The sequence below is a fragment of the Lemur catta genome, chromosome 9 (assembly GCF_020740605.2).
Source record: "Lemur catta isolate mLemCat1 chromosome 9, mLemCat1.pri, whole genome shotgun sequence".
Classification (NCBI taxonomy): domain Eukaryota; kingdom Metazoa; phylum Chordata; class Mammalia; order Primates; family Lemuridae; genus Lemur; species Lemur catta.
In genome coordinates this window covers 101,280,999-101,303,625 of record NC_059136.1, presented here as the reverse complement: position 1 = coordinate 101,303,625, position 22,627 = coordinate 101,280,999, and the positions used below count along the sequence as shown (strand labels likewise).

General features: G+C 50.0%; 1 long non-coding RNA gene across 2 annotated transcripts in view; it reads left to right on the top strand.

Annotated features, from left to right (window-relative positions):
• LOC123644552 overlaps positions 1-22,627 on the top strand; it is a 46,894-nt gene that overhangs the window by 5,737 nt on the left and 18,530 nt on the right. For both annotated transcript variants that reach the window (XR_006737176.1, XR_006737175.1), the window contains exon 2: positions 6,095-6,208. This is a non-coding gene — a long non-coding RNA (uncharacterized LOC123644552). The remainder of the gene's footprint in view (positions 1-6,094; positions 6,209-22,627) is intronic.

The window sequence follows — 22,627 nt, the reverse complement described above, 5'->3', positions numbered from 1 at the left end:
ATTCTGAAGTTAAGTGTTAAATTATTAGGTGAACATCACTGAGTCTGTCCAACGTATGTGACAGCGGCAGTGGTAAAATGAGGAGTTTGGAACTTGCTTATTCATCACTGGGTCATTTTGACTTGCTCAGGAGCATTTTAGAGATCATGAACAACACTGGCATTTTTTAGAAGAGGAAAGGATATTTCTGTGATTGGCAAATAAATATTTTAACTTATTTATTCTCTTTTGGTGAAATGTCATCTAGGATGCAAAGGTTATGTCCTCCTTAAAGTGGTCTCTTTGGGCACAAAAATGAAGCCGTGTGCCCCAGTCCTGACCTTTTTGCTCCCGTGGCCTCCTGACTGCCTCTTATCAGAATCTTTGCTTCCATGAATATTCCTTCCATCCTGTTGTCTCATTCCTAGACCTCTGTGTTCCATATTCTGATTTTCCATCTACTGACACATTATGATCACACTGAGTGTTCTCTATGAACCCCAGGGGTCTGGGAGAGAGACAGCCTTTCATGGAGGAGTAAGATATTAAAAGATTGGGTTCCCAAAGAGCATCCCTGGAGAGTGTCCAGTCTGCAGGCTTGGGCCCCACGGTCTTGGGCCCCGTGGGGAAGTGCCTGTGGACCTGGCAGTCCTGTGTTAGTCCCAGCGGTCTGCCCCAGATCTAGACTGTGAAACAGTCATGTTAGAGGAGTGGTCATGCATAAATCCCAAATTTCAGTCCCCAGAACGCAGGTTCTTGTGATGTGGGCCCCTCTTAGACCAAGTCCAGTCCAAGCCAGAGGGTTTCAGAAGACGCATTGTTTTTTTTTTTTTTTTTTTTGAGACAGAGTCTCACTTTGTTGCCTGGGCTAGAGTGAGTGCCGTGGCGTCAGCCTAGCTCACAGCAACCTCAAACTCCTGGGGTCAAGTGATCCTACTGCCTCAGCCTCCCGAGTAGCTGGGACTACAGGCTTGCGCCACCATGCCTGGCTAATTTTTTCTATATATATTTTTATTTGTCCAGATAATTTATTTCTATTTTTTAGTGGAGACGGGGTCTCGGTCAGGCTGGTCTCGAACTCCTGACCTCGAGCGATTCAGCCGCCTTGGCCTCCCAGAGTGCTAGGATTACAGGCGTGAGCCACCGCACCCGGCCCAGAAGATACATTGTTAAGGGCCAAAAACTTCAAGACTACTGACTGTTATAACTTTTGGCCATATGATGTTAAAGCCTGAAATTTTAGCATTGTCAAAGCTATTTCTGTAATGTCACAGTGTGAGTTTCATGCTGAAAAATCATTAACCTGCTATCTCACTTCTGTAAAACTGCTTGCTAAAGACAGTGCCCCAAGTGTGGGAATGCAGCACCCATGTTCTGCATGACCAAGCCCTAAACTGCCCAGATCCCGTTGCACCAGGACATGAGAGTGATGTAATGCTGCTTTTTGCCCCTGGAATCATGCTTGCTCTGCCCCAATGATTTTTCACTCATGATAAAAGCTTTCTGCTTCAAAAGCTCAGTGCTGCTCTCTGTGCCACCACCTTTGGCGGTGCAGGGTGTAGTCACTGGCCAGCTAATAAAGACTCCTGATTTGGCTCAATTCGGTCTTTAGGTGATCATTTCTCGCATCTCAGACCATAACAGCATCTGTGTTTACCTAAATCTTGAGATATCTTTTTTTTGTTGGAATGAATGTTCCTTGAAATATTTTCCAATGCCTGACAAATTCATCCTTTTGGCCCATTGCTCCTGGCAGGCTGGGGGCATGCCATGGCCTCTGCTGCCTGGCGTGGCAGTTGAGGGAGCATTACCTGTGAAACCATGAGCCTGAGGTCCAGTTTCTGCTGGGTGGAGCTCTGGGGAGCTCAGGCCCCTTCTTACCCAGATTTATGGGCTGTGACCCCAGAAGGATCGGGGGTGATGTAGGCCAATATGTGGGTGACTGAGCCAACACTGACCCACCAGACGCTCATTTGCCCGAAAGACTTGGGTGATTTGTCCATGCTCTGGGGATCTGGTCTGAAGTGGTCACTCCAGCAGACACGTTCAGACCTGCCCGGTAGGAAGGAGCAGGCACTGTCCCCAGCTGACCATACCGTGCACGCGGGTGGGTGAGCTCCTTTGCAGTGTAAGTACAGGGCATGCCAATGCTTGTTTTCCTTCCTCCAGAGACAAATCCAGTCAGAATTACCGTGGAAAGCTTATGGGTCCAAGCCCAAGTGCAAGGTCCAGGGCTCCTCAGAGACCCAGCTGCTCTGGTCACCGGCAGTGTCCTCCATGGCCACCGCCAGACTCCCGGAAGCCAGGCCGCTCTCACATTTACACTAAACACATGCAGATGGAAATCTCATGGGTGTGCTTCTCAGGAGAAACAGTTGATTTTTCAGTTTTGCTCTGTGGGGTCTGATGTTACCAGAGGGATTTGCTGCCTGTGCCAGGCACCTTCAGTTAAAACAAAACCAGGTGCTCAAAAGTAGATTGAGTTTTTTTGTTTGTTTGTTTATGTAATTGGCTAACTTTAGCGTCCAGAGTCACTCATGTTCAATTCTGTTTTTACAAAGCTTCAAGATGTTTCCTGAAAAGGGAGATTCCAGAAAACGTTATAACTGTAGTGAAATCAGAGACCCTTTCTCTGCTCTGTTGTCCTTTTACACAAGTCGATGTATATAGTTCATCATGACGTTTTTACTAAAGAGTAGCTGTTGGATTTAACCTCAGTTCATGTTCATGGTGGCGTTTGTTTTTTGTTTTTATGTATTTTTTTAGAGACAGGGTCTTGCTCTGTAGCCCAGGCTGGAGTGCAGTGGTGCAATCATAGCTCACTGCAGCCTCAAACTCCTGGGATCAAGCCATCTTCCCACCTCAGCCTTCTAAGTAGCTGAGACTACACACATCCCAACACGCCCAGCTAGATTAAAAAAGTTTCTTTTCTGAGAGAAGGCGTCTCACTCTGTTGCCCAGGCTGATCTCAAACTCCTGGGCTCAATCCGTCTACCCATCTTGGCCTCCCAAAGTGCTGGAATTACATGTGCACAGCCAGCTGTTTTTTTTTTAATTAAAAAATTTTTAATTGATACACAATAGATGCACGTATTTTCGGGATACAGGCGATAATTTGATACATTCATATAATCCCTGCCGTGTGGCCGAGGGCTGGTGCGCTTGGCTCGCGTCTCGGGCCTGGTGCTCGGCGGGCCAGCGCAGACGACGCTCCCTGGGCGGGCTCCGCGCGTCCCGGCTGCTGTGTGTGGAGCTGGCGCGTCCCCGCAGTCAGCAGACACAGGTCGGCTCTTCCCTGGTTGTGCTCAGGCTTCTGTGCCCCCTGGCCTCCCTGGTGCTCGCTGCCGGGGGAGGTACCGCTGAGGCCTCCCCGCAGAGGGAGCTTGCGCCCTGGCTGTGGCCCTCGGAGGCGGGGGTCTGCCCGCTGCGTTCTGGGTTGCCCACGACTCGGCTGGGTGTCTGCCTCATCTGTGTGCAGGTGTCTCTTTTGTTCCCTGAAATTTGCTGGCACCGAGGGCCTGTGGTTGGTCAAGCTTCCAGAGCACAAAGTTTGAGTCTGTCCCGGGCGTGCGTGAGGCTTTGGGGAGGACGTCACGGGCTGGTGCCCGTCAGCCAGCGGTGAGGCGACGCCAGGGCTGCCCATCGCCCCGAAGGTCAGGGAGAAAGGACGCCGGGGCTGCGCGTCACCCCCGAAGGTCAGGGAGAAAGGACGCCGGGGCTGCCCATCGCCCCGAAGGTCAGGGAGAAAGGACGCCGGGGCTGCGCGTCACCCCCGAAGGTCGGGGAGAAAGGACGCCGGGGCTGCCCATCGCCCCGAAGGTCAGGGAGAAAGGACGCCGGGGCTGCCCATGGCCCCGAAGGTCAGGGAGAAAGGACGCCGGGGCTGCCCATGGCCCCGAAGGTCGGGGAGAAAGGACGCCGGGGCTGCCCATGGCCCCGAAGGTCGGGGAGAAAGGACGCCGGGGCTGCCCATGGCCCCGAAGGTCGGGGAGAAAGGACGCCGGGGCTGCGCGTTGCCCCGAAGGTCGGGGAGAAAGGTCGCCGCCTCCTGCGCAGCCCCCGCTCAGCAGCAGGAATTGACTGGACGGAGGGGACGCCTGTCCTATCAAAGACCTTTCCTCTTTCTGTTTCTGAATAAGCCGCAGGGCGCAGCACCCGCCCTCGCCCCGTGAAGGAAGGAGGGTCTGTGCTCCGGGAGAGGAAGCCGGTCCCGTGCGGCGCAGACGGGTCTGCACGGAGCGAGGGCGGCATCTTTTCCTCATTCTCCTCAAAGCTCCCCTGTGCTGAGGAACTTGGGGCCCGCATGTATCGCCGACCTTCCCTCTGCTCACCTGCTCAGCACCTGGCAGGTCACTGCTGTTGCTCTCGGTGTAAACATCAGTGAAGTACAGAGGAAGCGTGTTAGCGAGTTCCTGAGGACGGTCTCGGACAGGGGGCAGGGTGCGGGAAGTGGTGTGCTTCTGGCGCCTGACGCGTCTTACCTTCCCGGCCTGGGAAGCGCCCCGAGATCGGGTGGGCGGGACGGGAGGAGCGGGCTGCCCCTGGCGGCTTCCGGCCCTGCGGGAGGCCCAAGGGTGGCTTCTAAGGCCGAAGTGGAAATGGGGCCTGGCGTGGGCGGGAGGCCCATGGCAGGAGCCGCCGCCCGGGCCTTTGGCCCGTTCTGTGCCTGTTACTTTCTTCCTCCACGTGCATTTTAGGCCCAAAGCACATCTCCTTTCCCGTAGCCTGCCTTTCGCTGATGGCCCGGCGTCCCCAGGGAGAGAGCAGAGTGTGGCACCAGGTGTCCGGTCCCCAGTGCCCCTGCGAATGTGCCTTTGGAGTGACCTCTGAAGCACCCCTGCCCCAGCCCAGACTGGAAAGTTCACTTCCAGTGGGCTTTAAAACCACTTCTGTTCTAATTACATCCTTCACTTGGCTTGTCATTGTTTTGCTTTGCACATTTGAAAGATGCTCACACCTTAGAAAGGAGGAAGGGTGTCTGGCATGTTCACAGTGTCCACGTATGCAGTTTAGCAGCTTTCCTGAGTATGGCAACCTGGAATATTCCCTTTTTGCCTTATTAACTGTTATCAGGAAACAGCACAAGCGATACTGGCGACCTCGCTGTGGACAATCCAGACGGGTCTGAACCGCTCGGGGCTGAGTGTGGGCCGGTCCGCAGGAACCGCAGAGAGGAGGGGCCTGGACGCTCGTGTAAAATGAGCTCCAAGGCCAGAGGGGTAGAGTTAATGATGTCACATGATTATTGACCGGGATACATATTTTTTCCTGACAGGGCATCTGTGCCTTTTATTTGAAGCCCAAATACGTCAAAACCTTTTACTACCATTTTATAAACTTGACTTTCCCCACTGTCTTCTGCAAATACCTTTCCAGCCCTATCTTGTATTAATTTAATCTTCACCTGCTTAAGCTACTTATTGTACTTAGACATGATAGTAATTCTCAATGGGGTTTTCGTGTGCTGGTATTTCTCTCGGAACGTCTGCAGCGCTCTCCTGGCCAGGTGACCGAGCTGTGAGGCCACTTCCTTGGTGGCCCCGCCCCACCCCCAGCTCTGTCTTGCACCCCCGCATGTACAATCCTCCCACACATCGTGTTCATTCGGTCCTCCACCAGTGAGCATTGGGGCCATTTCCACCTTTTGTTATTGTGAATGATTCTGCTGGGAACATGGTGCACAGGTGCTTCTCTGAGTCCTGTTCTGGATTTTTTGGGGTATATCAGAGTTGCAGTTTTAGGGTAAGTCCCTTAAAGGAGGGAATGGTGAATTGTGCCCACTCGATGGCCTATAGAACCACACTCCAGTGCAGCGTGCACTCTCAGTTACTTGCTTGGTGACGCTACTTCTTGCTCCTTTATCCGTATCTACCTCGGTCTCACTGCTTCCTTGGCTCCTTCCTGGAAGGATGCTTGTGTATTTCTGGTTACCAAAATTTGCTTTCTTATGGAAGTGATAAACTTAATTGATGTATTTTCCCCAAATGCCATGCATTTCGGATCTCTTTTGGGAATGTTTAATCACGGTGTTGTCATCTAAGCTCAGAGTGTTACACACACACACAGATCACAATTCCACTCTGGCTTCTGACACCTCTGTCCTGCTTTCTTCCAGTTCCTTGACTTTACTGACCTTCTAAATATGAAGAAAGCAGCTCAGAAACGGAATGAATATTGCAACACTGAAGACGTCCATGTCAGCCTTCAGAAGCCTCCCTGGTGCTGTGCGGTAAGCTGTGGGTCCATGGGCACAGACACAGCCGTTTGTTACGAGCCTTTCTTTTTACCCACTTATGGACGAGTATTTCTCAGGAGAAAAGTGCTAAACCTCTCTGATGCATGCATAATCTGCATTTCCCTTTGCCAACACGATTGTTTTTTCTCTTACGGGAGAGGTAGAAGAGGGAAGAGGAAGAGCAGTGGGCGCGGCTCTCCTGAGCTCTGGCTGCTTTGCAGGAGAGCAGCAGCGACCTCCCGGAAGGCACCAGGTTACCATTGCACTCTGCAGGCTTTGCGGGAGTCTGTCAAGCTGGGAGCTTCAACCCAGAGCTTTGAAGATTTGAACAAGACATAAAGAGTGTTTTACAGCCTGTGCTTTAGCAGTGCTGTGCTGTAATTTTCCACTAGACCAGAAAGGCGCCGAGCAGTTATTTTTCCAAAAGGTCAGAAGGCAAATGGGCAGTTTCCCTTGATTTGGCCAGAAAATGCTGCCTGACAAGGCGCCATAATTTTTGTGCCACACTGAGGAGATAAGGAGAGGTCTGGCAAGGCTGCCTCTTCAGGTGGGCTCCCCTGAGGTAAGAGAGGAATCTTCCTGCCGTAGAGTCCTGGCACAGGGACATTATCAGGTCACAGGTGATTCCAGCTGGCCTCAGCACACAGTGATGCTGGCTGGGGAGGAGGCTGAGCATGCACAACGGATGGTGGCGAGGGGACCCGGGAGTGCCCGGAAACAAGTCTCCTGGCTCCACGTGGCAGAACTTGGGCCTGACAGACTAACTGTAGGGTCTCTGCACTGTCACTGAACCTTGTCACTTATAGCTCTTCCCAATAGCATCATCTTTCCTCTCCCTCATTGGCATTCCTGAAAACTTTCACCTGGAGCAAATGCAAAGGAGCTACAGTGGAATGTGGGCTATGACTGTGTCAGTAGCTCTGCAGGACACAGCGTGAAAGAGAACAGTTTGGGAGGAGAGAGGAGAGGCCCAAGAGTTGATAGGGACGGGAACGTGGAGGTGAGATTAGGGATCGCTTAGCTGGCCCTGCCCTCCCCACCCTCCCTCCTTAGCTGGCTGACAGACAGAAGTGCTGCCGCAGCTGGGGCACTGCCAGAGGGTCATTCTCTGCTCCCCCTCACTGCCCCGTCCCTGCTTCCTCTCCTAGTGATGGGCAGCTGTGCTCCTCTAACCCAGTGGTCCCCGAATTTAGAAATGATGCTGTGTGTCTGGCTCCTGGGAAATAAAAGGGTGGGGTCCACCTCTGGGCATCCTGGGTGGCTGTGCCTTCCTTTCCTCCTGTCCTCTTCTGTTCAGTGAGGATCAAGTGGTTCCAGCAGCCTCTCCATTTCCTTTTTCTTTATTTTTGTAATTTTGAAAATATGCATAATATAACACACTTACGTGTATAATGCCAGTAAACTCGTCTTCCAATTTAAGCAAATGGTCACCATCCGTTTTGACGTCTCTGGGCCCCCCCAAGCCGCCCCCTCGTCTGTCCCTTCCAGGTGGCTAATATCTAAATTCTGTGTTTATCTTTCTCTTGGTTCTCTTTGAAGTTTTGCCACATTTGTTGTTGTAATTTTTGTTTTTCTTATTTTTGAACTTAAAATAAATGGAATCATACTTTATATAAGCTGTGATTTCCCAGTTTTACTCAATTTTGTGTGTCCCATGGAGATTTATCGGGGTTGTTTTGTGTAATTGTAGTGTGTTCATTTTCACTGCCATATAGATTTCAGTTGAAGGGATAGACCATTCTTTTGTTGATGGACATTGGATTCATGTCTAGCTTTTTGTTACTGCAAAACGTGCCGCTATGAACCTTTTCCTACATCTCCTTGTGCACAAATGCAGCAGCTCTTTACGGCGCTTGTTCACCTGGGAGTTGAATGGCTGAGTCGTACAGTATACACTCACTTCACATTTTCTACGTTCTGCTAAATTGTCTCCAAATTGGTTCCAGCAACGAATTCTCCACCACGAGTGTGTGTGATGTTCCACATCCTTCCCAAGAATCGATATTGTCAGATATCAAAATCTTTGCCAGTCTGGTGGGTCTGAAATGGTTTCTCATTGTGGCTGCTGATAAGCTGGACGTTTTCCTGTATTAATGAGCTGTTTTTTTATTTCTCTCTGTGAAGTGTTTTCAAGTTTCTTTCCCATTTTTATATTGGAATTGCTTGTCTCTTATTTACTTCTACAGTTCTTTTTTTTTTTTTTTTTGAGACAGAGTCTCTATCGCCCTGCACAGAGTGCAGTGGCATCATCATAACTCACTGAAACCTCTAACTCCTGGGCTCAAGCAATCCTCCCGCCTCAGCCTCCTGAGTAGCTGGGACTACAGGCACACAGCAATATGCCCAACTAATTTTTCTATTTTTTGCAGAGGAGGGTCTTGCTCTTGCGCAGGCTGGTCTCGAACCCCTGAGCTCAAGTGATCCTCCCGCCTTGGTCTCCCAGAGTGCTAGGATCACAGGCGTGAGCCACTGTGCCTGGCCGCCCTTTGTGTTTTTGCTTTGGTATTTTGAGAACTCCTTCTCTGCTTTGGTACACTCATACTTTGCCTTTTAAATTTTATGGTTTTGTCTTTCTCCTTGGTTTTTAATACTCTAGGATTGACGTTTGCTTATGGTGTGTGCTCCAAGTCCAGTTCCGCGTTATGGTGCGTGCTCCGAGTCCAGTTCCGCGTTTTCCATATGTGTAACCGGAGTCCCAGCGCCTGCTTGAACGCTGCTGTTGGTCTGGGCTCCCTGACACAGGCCGGCCTTGTGCGCTGTCTGGGTCCAGCCTGTTCTGTTCTGTCCACCAGGTCGTCTATTTCTGCATCAGCCACATTGTTCTCATTTCTGTAGTTTTGCAACAGTTCTTGGTATCAGTAAGGCAATTCCTTACACCTTTTTCTTCTTTGAGGTGTGTCTTGTCTGGTCTCTGCTTTTTATGCTTCATATATATTGTTCAATCAGTTTATCAGGTTTTACAAAAAAACTTGTTGGGTATCAACTGAAATTGCATTGAATCTATAGATCCATTGGGGGAGAACTAGTATTTCCAGCATGTAGTTTTTTGATCCACAAATATGATTGCCTGTTTCCCTATTTATTTAAGATTCCTTTAAAAAGTCTTTTAATACAGTTTATTTTCCTCATAAAAATCTTATTTATTTATGGTTAGATTTAGTCTTAGATTTTTTATAATTTTGTGTGTCTCTTTTAAAGAATACATTTTCAAACTATTTGTTGCTGGTACATAAACATGTAGTTGATTTAAAAAAATTTATTTTGAAATAATTGTAGGTTCACAGGAAACTGCAGAGAGTACAGACAAGCCCCATGTATTTCACCCACTTTCCCCCGTGGTTACCTCTTATGTAAACACAGTATGATATCAGATCAGGACGCTGACATGGGCACAACGTGTGTGTGGTTCTGTCTTGTGCCATGGGCAGGTTTGGGGACCACGGCTGAGACACAGAACTGTCCCATCCCGGCCAGGCGCTCTGTGTGCCACAGCCTCCCCTGCCCCACCATCACCATTAATCTTTTCTCCATTTCTATAATTTTGTCATTTCAAGAACTTTATATAATGGAATCATATAGCATGTGATCTTTTGATATTGGCATTTTTCACTCAGCACAGTGCCCTTGAGATTCATTCACGGTGTTGTGTAGTTTGTCCCTTTCTGTTGTCCATGGTACACACATTCACCTGTTGTAGGATGTTAGGGGTGTCTCCAGTGTTTGGCTACTATAAATAAGGTTGCCATGGACAATTGTGTGTAAGCTTTTGTAGGTATAAGTTTTCATTTCTCTGAGATAAAGTCTCAAGATAATTGCTTGGTGGTGTCATAGGTATATCTTTAACGTTTTAAGAAACTGCCAGCTGTTTTTCAGATTGATTCTACCATTTTGCATTTCCACCAGTAATATATGAGAGATTTAGTGTTTAATGGATCCTCGCCAGTATTTGGTATTGTCACTATTTTAATTTCAGCTGTTGTATGGCTGTGTAGCGATACTGCATTGTGTTCTTCATTTTCATTTCTCTAATTGTTGATGATGTTGAATATCTTTTAGCGTGCATGCCATCCTTATGTCCTCATTAGTTCATGTCTTTTACTCATTTTTTAATTGGATTATTTGATTTTTTTTACTGTTGAGTTTTGAGAATTCTTTACTGTATTCTAGATAGGAGGCCTTTGTCAGATATGTGGTTTGCAAATATTGTCTCCCAGTCTGTGTCTTGTCTTTCCACGCTCATAACAGTCTTGCAGAGCAAACGTTTTTACTTTCAGTGACGTCCGCTTTGCTGACTGGCTTTTCTTTTGCGTATTGTGCTTTGGGTGTCAGGTATAAGAACGCTTCCCAAGTCCTAGTTCCTGAAAGATTTCTCTTATTTTTTTGTAAAAGTTTTTAAATGATACATTTTGTGTTTAAATCTAAGATTGATTTTGAGTTAACTTTTATATGAAGTGTGAGGTTTAGTTTAGGGTTAAGGTTCATTTTCCTTATAACTTACGGATCTCCAATTTGTTGAAATAACTATTCTTTCTCCCTTGAATTACTTTTGCACCTTTGTCAAAAGTACTTCCGTGGGTCTGTTCCTAGATTCTCTACTCTGCTCCACGATCCACGTGCCTGTTGCTCCAGCAACCCCACAGTGTCCTGACTAATACAGATACTCAGTACGTCTTAAGACTTCATGGAGTGATTCCTCCTGCTTTCTTCTTCTTTTTTCAAAATAGTCTTAGCTATTCTAGTTCCTTTGTCTTTCCATATGAATTTTACAATAATATTGTCTATATCTATAAAAAATCTTGCTGGGATTTTGATAGGATTTGGGTTAAATCTCTATGTTACATGGGGACAACTGGTATTTTTATGATATTTAATCTCTAACCTATGAACATGGTACATATCTCCATTTATTTAAATCTCTGATTTCTTTCATCTATGTTTTGTAGCTTTCTGCATACAAATTCAGTACACATTTTATTAGACTGTTTCCTAAGTACTTAATTTTTTTTGAGTGACTGTAAGTGGTGTTGTATTTTAAATTTCTGTTTCCACATGCGCATTGCTAGTATATACAATTATTTTTAAATATCTTATATCTTGCAACTTTGCTTAACTCATTTGTTAGTCCTAGGAGTTTTAAAACTTAAGTTCCTTGAGATTTTTCTCTGTAGACCACCATGTTGTCTACAAATAGGGGCAATTTTGTTTCTTCCTGTCTGATTCATATGTGTTTTTCTTTTCTTGGATAGGCCCAATCTAATCTTGTAAGTCCTTAGAAGTGGAAGAGGAAGGACGAGGTGTGGGTGAGGGAGACGAGATGATGGACGGGGAGGCAGGAGAGTTGAAGTGTGGGAAGTGTGACACACGAGATGGCGCCTGTTCTGCCCTGTTATGCCATGTTGCACTCCCCTGTGCCACCTCCTGCAGTGGGACCCCCCGTGCCGCCTCCTGCAGTGGGACCCCCCGTGCCGCCTCCTGCAGTGGGACCCCCCGTGCCGCCTCCTGCAGTGGGACCCCCCGAGCCGCCTCCTGCAGTGGGACCCCCCCGTGCCGCCTCCTGCAGTGGGACCCCCGTGTGCCGCCTCCTGCAGTGGGACCCCCCCGTGCCGCCTCCTGCAGTGGGACCCCCCCCGTGCCGCCTCCTGCAGTGGGACCCCCCGTGCCGCCTCCTGCAGTGGGACCCCCCCGTGCCGCCTCCTGCAGTGGGACCCCCCCCGTGCCGCCTCCTGCAGTGGGACCCCCCGTGCCGCCTCCTGCAGTGGGACCCCCCCCCCGTGCCGCCTCCTGCAGTGGGACCCCCCGTGCCGCCTCCTGCAGTGGGACCCCCCCGTGCCGCCTCCTGCAGTGGGACCCCCCCCGTGCCGCCTCCTGCAGTGGGACCCCCCGTGCCGCCTCCTGCAGTGGGACCCCCCCCGTGCTGCCTCCTGCAGTGGGACCCCCCCGTGCCGCCTCCTGCAGTGGGACCCCCCCCCCCCGTGCCGCCTCCTGCAGTGGGACTCCCCGTGCCGCCTCCTGCAGTGGGACCCCCCCCCCGTGCCGCCTCCTGCAGTGGGACCCCCCGTGCCACCTCCTGCAGTGGGACCCCCCCGTGCTGCCTCCTGCAGTGGGACCCTCCCCCCTCCCCCGTGCTGCCTCCTGCAGTGGGACCCCCCGTGCCGCCTCCTGCAGTGGGACCCTCCCCCCTCCCCCGTGCTGCCTCCTGCAGTGGGACCCCCGTGCCGCCTCCTGCAGTGGGACCCTGCCCCCTCCCCCGTGCTGCCTCCTGCAGTGGGACCCCCCCTGCCCCGTGCCACCTCCTGCAGTGGGAAGCTCTGCGTCACCACATTTTAAAACTCCGAAGTAGCTATTTGGTGTGGAATACGGTGTGCTGTGGCCGTTTCCAGACCGATGTTCTTGCAGCCGGCATGGGCATTGCTTTTTTACTTTTTGCACAAGGTTGGATGCGCTGCAGGTAGTGTTGCTCTGTTGGCCTCAGTTCTGGAGGGAAGACGATGTGGAACAGAGCTGCTGCTGGCACTGGAGGAACACGTGACCATTAGGGAAAGGCACTGGGCTTTTGGGTTGTTGGCAACTGCAGTAAAACCCTGTTTGTTATGACAAATACATCCTCTCCTCCTTCCTTGATATCAAAGGCACTCTGTTTCCACCTCACCCGCCATGCTGTGTGTGCTGGGAGGCCCATCTCTGTTGCCTGCCCCCTCCAGGCCTCCTTTCCTGCTGGCTTCTGGCTGGGCTCAGCCTGTGGGAGGCACCAGGGGCTACTGGAGAGAGGAGAGGAGAGCGCTCAGGTATTTATCCCCTGGCTTTTTCCTTGCCAGGCTGTGGGTTAGAGGTGGCTGTGCTCCTCTACCTAAGACCTCAGCAATCTGGTAGCACCTCTTCCCTTGCCCGTCGGACCCCAAGATGGGCCTTCTGCTATTGTTGTAGCTCAGGTCAAATCTTACCATTTCTCTTCACTTCACCACTTCATTAAACTCCTTAATCACCCGTGACCCCTGCCTGGTACCCTGAGCGCTGGTGCAGGGTGGATGCGCCAAGTTAGAAGGAGCAGACAGAGTTGTCACCACCTGGGAAGGACGTTCAGAACACTGCCCCTTCCAGTGGGGCGGGCGGAGCCCCCCCAGCATTGCCTTTGGGTGGCCAGGTCAGCACTGGGCATTGTGCCCGCAGTCACATGCTGCAACCAGATGTCGGACCTGAATTTGCAGTCATTATTGTGATGTGCTGAGTCCTGAAGAAGGGTCGTTATCCCAGAGTCTCAGGAAAGGAAACTGCCAGTTTGAGAACTTCCCGACACACTGCAGGCCACCTACAAGGAAGCATGCAGGCCGTCTTCACAGCTGTGGTAAGCAGAATTTCTGAAATCGCCCCCAAAGGTGTCCTGCCCTGCCCCCCACACCCCGTGGACGCAGGCGTGATGAGAAACTCTCCCTTGCTCGTGGCAGGCCCTGCGGCACAGCCGACCTCGGGAAAAGGAGGTCATCCGAGAACCCTCCAAGGCCCAGTGCTGTCCTGGTTGCTGGCAGAAGTCAGAGGATCAAAGCACGAGGGGGATGTGATGCCCTGCCGCTGGCTCCGGCCAGCTGAGAAGGTGTGTACTTGCTGACCTGGTGGCCAGGACGTCGACACAGACAGATGTAGGGCAAATCCAGGAAGCTGGAAGCTGTTCTTTTGGCTGGTAGCAGCGTGAAGGAAGTGGTGGCTGCTGTCCTTTTGGGTTAGGGATTCCCTGCTGTGAAACACGGAACTGCACGTATTCCTGGCCTTTGGTCTCCCAGATGGAGCCGCAGCGGATGCTGTACCACGTCACGCTATAGCCACGCTGTGCTGTGGGGTCATCCTTCCCTCAGGCCTCTACTTCCCCGTCCAGTGTTTGGCAGAGTACAGCCGCAGACCACTGGCTGCAGGGTCCCGGGCCTGCACCGAGCCTGGGAATTACTTAGAAGACCCAGGACAAGCCAGGGTCCACGTTTGCACAAGCCCCCATTGGCAAGGCTTATGTACCGTGAATTTTGAAAGCAACTGCCCTAGAAATGTTTCTTTGAGGAAATATTCTTAAGGACAGATCTGTGTTAATAGTCCGTAGCACCCCACTTTTGTTAACAAGTACAGTTGAGTGAATCGTACTCTTAGAAATGGTAACTTTTCCTGAATCTCTGAATTGTACTGACACTAGTCTCCCCATGAGCTCTGGTGTCAAGTAAACTCTAAGCTACTTTACTCAGCTGATCAGAGAAAGTTCCTTTATTCATGTACAGTTGGGCCACGTCAACCCCATATGGGAAGAGTCTAAATCCAGTTTCAGCTGGTTGCCTCGTGCGTGGTCACAATGGACAATGAGGGATCCGCATCAGTGCTACGAAATAATTCAGAAGTGCATGTTATGCAGACGGTGGGTGGGTATGTTAGAATCTGGAACTTAGCATTTCTGATTTTTTGGCACAATATAGGTTTAAGCTATTCGTACATGTGTCCTATTTTGGCAATCTGTGCTATCTCAAAGGTCTGAAAATGCAGTTGCTCATTTTGAGTCATTTGTTCACATTTTTGGGTGTTGTCTGATTGATGGCAAGTCTTTTAAAGAAGGTATAATTTAAAAATTACTTGTACACACCTGGAGAACTTGGATGGCACGAACCATGCATTTGAGGAATTAAAAAATTACAATAAAAAACAAATAGAAGTGTAACTATCAACTGTATCAATGAGATTTGAAAAAAAGTTATTTGCATAGTCAGTGAAAGAACATTTGATCTGTTCGCTGTGAGAAGGAAGCTTTGCCAGGTGACAGTCATGCATTAAGGATAATTGCAAAACAGAATAAGCTGCAGCATGTTGGTTTGATCTCCTTGGTTTGTGGTAATAAAGTACTTTCTTTCCTTTTGGAAAAAATCATGGAAGCCACATCATCTCTAGAATTCTATTATTTCATGACTCTTTCTCAACTTTCTTGTCTATTATTGGGAAGAAAAGCTTTTTCTCTTGAAATATTCCCTTTTTTACTTTAAGCCCTAACAACTTGCAAATGTCAGTGGAAGAACAAAAAGGCCTTTTGGAGTGAAGCTGGACTGGAGGAAAAGATGGAGGTGCAGTTATTTCTTCATGGGGGCTTTCCTTGGGGCCACGGGCACACCCGCGGTCACCAGACCTTTCAGTGTGGAAGGCAGCAGCCTCGGGGGCAGCCTGGGCTGGTTCACAAGGCAACCCGACTGCCTCCCCCGCTGGCTTTTCCAGTGCAGGAGACAGGGCTTTGAGGCTCCAGAGACTGGAAACCATTGGTAGACTTTTAGGAGGGCTTGGAAATATGTTTATATTTTGATAACTTTTCTATTGACCAAATGTTTCTCAAATTGATGTAGCTCAAAGGCTAATGTGTCACCTGTCATTGGATATAGGGAAATCAGTCTTGGGCATGTGTGGGACCGAGGAGGAGAGTGCAGTGAGGAACAGGGGAGGATGGCTATTCAAGAAATGCGCCTGGGACAGGTGCCTGCTCAGTGGGTGAAAGTCAGAGTACTGCCTTTTGCCAGACACCCACGTCAATTCTAGAGGAAATACATTCCGAAAATGAAAAATCTAAAATTGAAAAAGTGCTAAAAGAAAATATAGGGGGATATTTTCATGACTTTGGAGTCTGAAGAGTTTACTAAGCAAGACACAAAATCCAAAAACTACAGAGAAAGTGATTGATAGATCTGACCAACAAAACCAAAGCCAAATAAAAACCCAAACCACTTGTCATTAGTGAATGATACCATAAACAAAGGTTCAAATATGAGCCAAAGGCCAGGAGAAAATATCTGCCACACATAAAAGGGTTATGATCACAACAGTTAAAGAGTTCACACAAACCAGTGAAAAAAGAAGACAAATGACAGAAGGGGCAAAGTCAAGTTTGAGAAAAAAATGGTAATGACGAGTAGACGCTGCAAAGCAAATACAAACGTCAGCGAGGGGCCAGGTGTCACTGGTTGGATTGGCCGAAGCTGGGAAGGTGGAGACTGCATCTGGGTCAGTGGGGCACAGGGAAGGTGCACGCACAGCCCGTTCGTGCCGATCAGGGCAGCTGTTTAGGTGGTGTTTTGGCAATGGCCATCACAATTTGGTAGGATTTAGAAAAATTAAAAATGCACATTTTTGACCCAGCAATTCTGTTTTTGGAATAGAGCTTACATGAATACTTGCATATGGACACAAGATGAATAAACGATTGACTATACCTTGCATTATTGCACAGGGAAAATTGGAAACAACCTTAATGTCCATTAACAGGAGGTTAGTGAACAATTTTTGGTACATACATATATCTTGTGAAATATTATGTGGCACTGCAAAACAGATGACTGCTTAGATGCAGAAATAGATGTCTTTTTGGTGACTTTTTAGTGTCATGGTGCCTATAATTTCTGAGCAAATCTTATTTCCTATAGTGGTGTTTGGGAAAGAAGCCTCAGAGACGGAAGGACGGGAGTGCTGGCTCCAGCTGAACGCCCAGAAGGGATGTTACGCCTGTGCGCCATCCCATGCTTGCCTCCTCGTCCCTTCTCTGCCCACTGGAAGCCAGGCCAGCTTTTGCTCCACCAGCCCCAATATGGTTTTGCCAAGATTACCAAAAACTTCCCGGCTGCTGAGTCAAATGGACAATTCTTAGTTCTCATGTCACTTGACCTCTCCATTTTGAAATGTTCTCTTAACTTCCATGAAATCACACCCTTCTGGCTTTTCCCGCCTCTGGGCTGCCTTTTCTCTGCAGTTTCTCTCTCTCTTCTTGCTCCTCAGATGCTCTCTAGGGTTTGTCTTCAGACTGCTTCTCTTCCTTTCTGTGTTCTCTCTGGTCTTCTTGCACGAATCTTGAGCTCTCATGGCTTAACTCCAGTCCCCATGCCATGTTTCTAGGCCAGACTCTTCCTCTGTGCTCCAGACCTCCATCTCCACTGGTACCTGGGCATCGACCTGGGCACCTGACTTCAGCACGTCAGCATCAGGCTCACTTTCTCTGAGCCCGGGTCAGTCCTCCTTGCCTGGCACCGCCTTCGTGATTGGCAGCACCATCTGCGCCTTCAGAAACCCAAATGTGTTCTCCATCCCCCCCTTTCTTTGTTCCACACTCAGTGAAGATGCAGCCCTGCCTACTCTTTGTCACTAACTCTTTGTCACTGAGCCCAGTCTACTCTGTGTCTTCCACTCAAAGCCACTGTCTTGGCTCAAGTCATGTTTCTTGGCCTGGACCAGTGGAACAGTTTTCTGAACAGTCTTTCTGCCTCCAGCCCGGCTTCTCTCTAACCCACTGTGCTGCAGTGGGTAATGCACCATCCACCAGTGACTTTCCGTTAATTTTAGGATAACATATAAGGCTCTCACTATCTGCCATTTATCTTTCATTCCTTCCTGTCCTTTCTCTGCCATACCTTTGCACACAGAAATACCTGTGGTCCTTCTTATGTGCTATGCTCTCATGCCATGTTTTATTCCGTAACAAGATATTTCCTGAACTCTTCCTAAGTGCCAGGCTCTAATCTACGTGCTGCACCATGTTCTTGCCCTCATGGGCCATACATCCTAGCAGGCAAGGCCGAAAATAAGCGTGCAGACAGATAGGATCATGTATTGTAATGACAGATGCTGTGGGGAAGGTAAAAGAGAGCCAGACACCAGACAGTCTGGAGTAAGGAGGTGGTGTTGACCCTAGCCAGGGGGTCAGAGAGGTCCCTGTGACTAAGTGAGGCTTGGCCTCAGATCTGTCTAGGGGAAGATTCTGGGACAGAGCACTCTGTACAGGAACAGGCAGTGCAAAGGCCCTGTGGCAGGAGCAAGCTTGGCTTGGCACATTCTAGAGACAGAGAGAAGGCCGGTGGTGCTGAGTGTGAAAAGGAAGGTGCAACCTCATGCTTTTGGGTGCAGGTACAAAAGCCCCAACTCGGACTGACTTAAACTGTAGGGAGACTGGTGATCCGCTATTTCAGGCAGTGTAGAAATGCGGAGTGCCTGGCTGGTTTGTTTGAGACTGCCACGTCGTCAAGGACCAGGCCATCCATCTGCTTTGCTCTGCTCGTGGCGACTGCTTCAATCTAAGGCCGGAAGCCAGAGAAACGCCGAGCGCCCAGGGTCACAGGCAGGCCCGACAACATCCACAGCTAAAAGGGGAGCTTCTCTTCTTGGGGCTCCTCTCCTGAGGAAGGCCGTTCCTGAAGCCCAGCGACTTCCTGAGTCTCACCTGCTGCACGGGGCTCTGTGGCCCTCGCAGAGGCGCCCGGCACGGGGGACCGCAGCACAGGCCGCTGGAGGAGGCGCTTGCGGAGTAGACGCAGTGTGCGTGTGTGGCAGGGCGACACTTTGGTGACGCCAGGGCAAACGCTCGGAGGTTTGGACAGGTGGCTCGGCAGGATCGCTGCCGTGTGACAGATGTAGCCCTGTCGGCACAGGCTGTGGCGAGCCGCGTGTCGGGTCTGGGGACACGGTCTGGAGAGCGGGGCGCGGGGCTGGGCCGAGGGGCCTCCGAGCGAGCAGGGCCGGCGGCGGCGACGGCGGGGCAGGGAGGAAGGAGGGCAGACCCCCAGAGCTGTGGCTGGGTCGCTGGGTGGCCACGTCTCGGGCCGCGGGGACTGGCAGAGAAGCGGGTGTTGGGCAGAGCGGAGCTTCAGTTTTCACCTGGTTGGTCCAGGGCGCCCGTTAGACCCCAGCCGGTGCCGGGAAAACGGCTGCAGAGCCGGGCACGGGCGGGCAGAGCGGGGCACCGGCGGGGAGAGGGGCCGGAGCCGCAGGGGAGAAAGGCGAGCACTGGAGCCCGCGCGGACCGGAGAGAGGACAGCCTCACGACGGGGCGGCGGGCGGCGGTTTCGGACGCCGCGAGAGAGCAAGTGCGGGAAGACGCACAGGGCCACCAGGTTGGGCGTTCTCAGGCTTCTTCCTGGGGAGATGGAGGCGGAGTCCCGACCCGAGCACGCGGGGTCCCCTGCCGCCTCTGAGGCTGTGCGGCGGCAGTCAGGAGGAATGTTCCAGCCTTTGCCGCCTCCACCTCCCCACCCGTTTGCAAAACTCTCGGCGACCCTCCCTCGGGAGCCTTCTGGAACCTTCCTACGCTCCACCCGGCCGCTGTGACTGGTTCTGTGCGACTTCATGGCGCCCCGTGCTTACCTCTGTCACCGGGAGAATAGTAGGTGCCCCCAGATGTCTCCAGGGTTGACTCGAACCCTTTCCCCGGAGGTTGCGAGCTCTGCCGCAGCACAGACTGGCTCCCTGCGCCAATGGTGACGGGGACACAGGGTGGCTGGTGGGGCGTGAGTGGGGTCCAGCAGGCCCGTAGCTGTCCCAGCCTCATGCCGATCACCCGCCGCTCCCTTGACTGTGCTCAGGGACCACTTGGTGTTCCCCGGCCCTTCTTCCCGGAGGCTCTGGGACTCCGAACACATTCGTGCTTGGCTTCTGTGTTCACCTATGTGACATTATATTTTTGGTCCTTTGTCATCTTTCCAAATTATTTGTATGTGAAAGCCCCTCCCAACACTTTAATCAGCCTCCTTGGCATATTTCGAGTTTTGGTCTGCTTTTCCCAACCCGCAGTACTAGTGAATGTTATGGCATTGACGCTGCAAATGTGTGATGTTATACAGGTTTGAGATTTGTGCTTTGGGTGAATTATGGAGAAATTCGTCACAGGAGTAACTTGTAAACTAATTATGCTTAACGTATATATTTAAACAAGGCAAGTATGAGAGCAGCCCCATGCGTGCTAGCCCCACAGGGAGCAGAGCTGCACCCAGCCTCCTGAAGTAGGAGCCTGCTGGCTCCTAGGACGGAAGGCTGCTCTTTGCGCCGGAGCTTCTTGATGTCATAGAGGAAACAAAGGCCCCTTCTGAGGTGCCAGTTTGGCCAGGCGAAGACAAAGGGACATTTAGATAAAGTCTCCAGACATTTACTTAGCCTCAAAATCACTTTTTCAAATTTGCACGTTGTGCAACATTGCAGATCTTCAAATGTATTTCTGTCACTGGGAACTGGCTCCAAAAGGCTTTATGTTGTCATGGGGAGGGAATAGGAAAGCGATTAGTTGTCTTTTTTCCCCTTCCAGGGAACTGCCAAAATAATTTTGACTCTCCCAGATGAAGTAAGTCTTAGAATTGTGGTTCTCCTGAGGTTCATTTGGAAGAAGACAGGAGCAATTCTGAGAAGCCAGTGGTGGGGGCCGCCAAGACTCTTGTTTCCCTGGCCAGAGCCTGTGTTTCCTGGCATCAGGGTCAGCTGGGGAACAAAGCCACAGACTGCAGGATTGGAGAGGTGGTTCAGACACGTGTCCTTGCTCACCTGAAAGCCCTCTGCCTGGCTCAGTATCCTCACTTTAAATTGCTGATTGTAATCCAAATCCAAGATAACTGTTCTGGAGTTTGCCCTCCACCCATGGGGCTGTGGCTGCCTTTGTTCTTTCCCAGGGAGGCCTTCCTCCTGCTGGGTGGCACCTGGCAAAGCTAGGCTCAGCTCAGGCTGTCTTTGAAGGTGGGCCTTTTCCAGGTAATTGGAGACTGCCACACCCTAGTGCTGCATCTCTCATTCTGGAGTTTAAAGATAGACAGGGAAGGGCTGTGACTAAGGGTTGGTAAGGATTACTCAGGGTTATAAGAACCATGGACTTGGAGAGCTACAAGGTGCTTTTAGACAGTTGCAGAGTGGAGGTGCAGAAGTAATCTGGAGGGCCGGGCAGTGCAATCAGTGTGTGCCCACTGCAGATACCTGCCTTGTCGGCACCTTCATACCTCTTGTGCAGGCTGGGGAGGCATCAGTTTTGAAATGACAGGTCGGTGAGGTTCAGAAGAGGGGAGGAGTCAGTTCATTCATCTGTGAAATGGGCTGTTGTGAGGAACGATGAGCTCATAGGAGCAGTGCCAGCAAGTAGCAGGTGGCTATCGTCAGTGCATGGATGATCATCTTCTAATAGAGTCCCTTTATTTGAAAGCTAAATACACGAAAGCCAAGAGAGACTTAGGTAATCTGTCCAACAGCACATGGCTGTCATGGCAGAGCTCAGGAGTGGACCATCTCTTCTAACCTTTTCCCATTCACTTGCAATTCAAATCTTTCAATTACGGCTTCATAAAACTGTAAAATGAAATGTTTTAATTAAAAGTTTTTTATGATTATCTTTTGCAATAAAAATAATATTAGTGTAAAAATGAGAGATTTTGTGAGGGCGCTTCCACAGGCTGGAGGCATGGTATGGCCTGTCTGCCTAGGTTCTGACGTTGTCTGGACACTACCCCATGAAGACCATTCTCGAGGTTCCCGTAAGAGTGGTGCTGGGAACAAAAGCTGAAAGTCACTGTCCCACTCCCCCAGTTGTTCATGGCCTCCTGGGGAAGGCAGATTAGGGAGCACATCATTGACAACGTTGCTTAATAAACCAGAGCAGACCCAGCCTGGGTTCTGACTGTGGCCGGTGCTCAGTAAGAGGCAGTCGTTATTTCTGAGTGACTTGCACGGGTCACACAGCTATTGGTGCAAGACAGGCTGGCACCAGGCACCTGCCGTTGCCTCCACACTATGTGATTTTCCTGATATGCTAAGGCTGTGTGGGAAAATGAAGTTCAGAATTTATGATTGGTAATATCTTAACTACACACTTTAGAGATTGCCAAGAACTCTCATATTGGGGGTGGAAGTTAAGAGCACAGACTCTGGAATCAGATTTTCTGAGCTTAAATCCTGACACTGCTGCTTCCTGGCTGTGTGGTGCCGGGAAAGTTACTAAACTCTCCAAGCTCGATTACCTCATTTGTACAAGGACAGTAATAGCATCTACTTCAAAGGATGGGATGAGATAATACTTGGAAAGTTCCTAGAATTGTCGTCTAACACAGAATAAGGAAATAACTGATGTTATCAATTGTTGTCTTTATATTCATTTCTTTCGATCTTCACCCTATCCAGTGAGATAGGGAAGGTGGATATTATTACTCTCATTATACAGGTGGTCTTAGAACCTGCTCAAGGTCATGAAGCTAATAGGACTTGAGTCCTATTTTAGTGCCTCAAATATTTTGGTGTTTTGAATCTCTAAAGACAGGAAATAGTTGGTGTGTAACCCCACTAAGGTGGAATTAAACCCAAAATGTGAGTGTTGCATTTCCTCCTCTACCAGGAATGCCTGACCGTGCCGCTCCTGGGCTGTGAATCCTGTGGAGAGCTCCGGGTTCTCCTGAGCTCCACACACTTTCTGCTCATCAATTTACCTGTTCCCACCAGACTCAGTGATGAAACTAGTGTGACAAGTTATTACATGGAAAAATGGTGTTGTGGTCAAATAAATTTGGGAAATCAAGCTACAAGATTTCTATTTAGAAATGCACAATGTATATTAGCATACTGTAGGTTAAAAAGTCGTGCAGAACTTTGTTGAACCCAGGGTTTCTCTGAGTTATTTGTCCA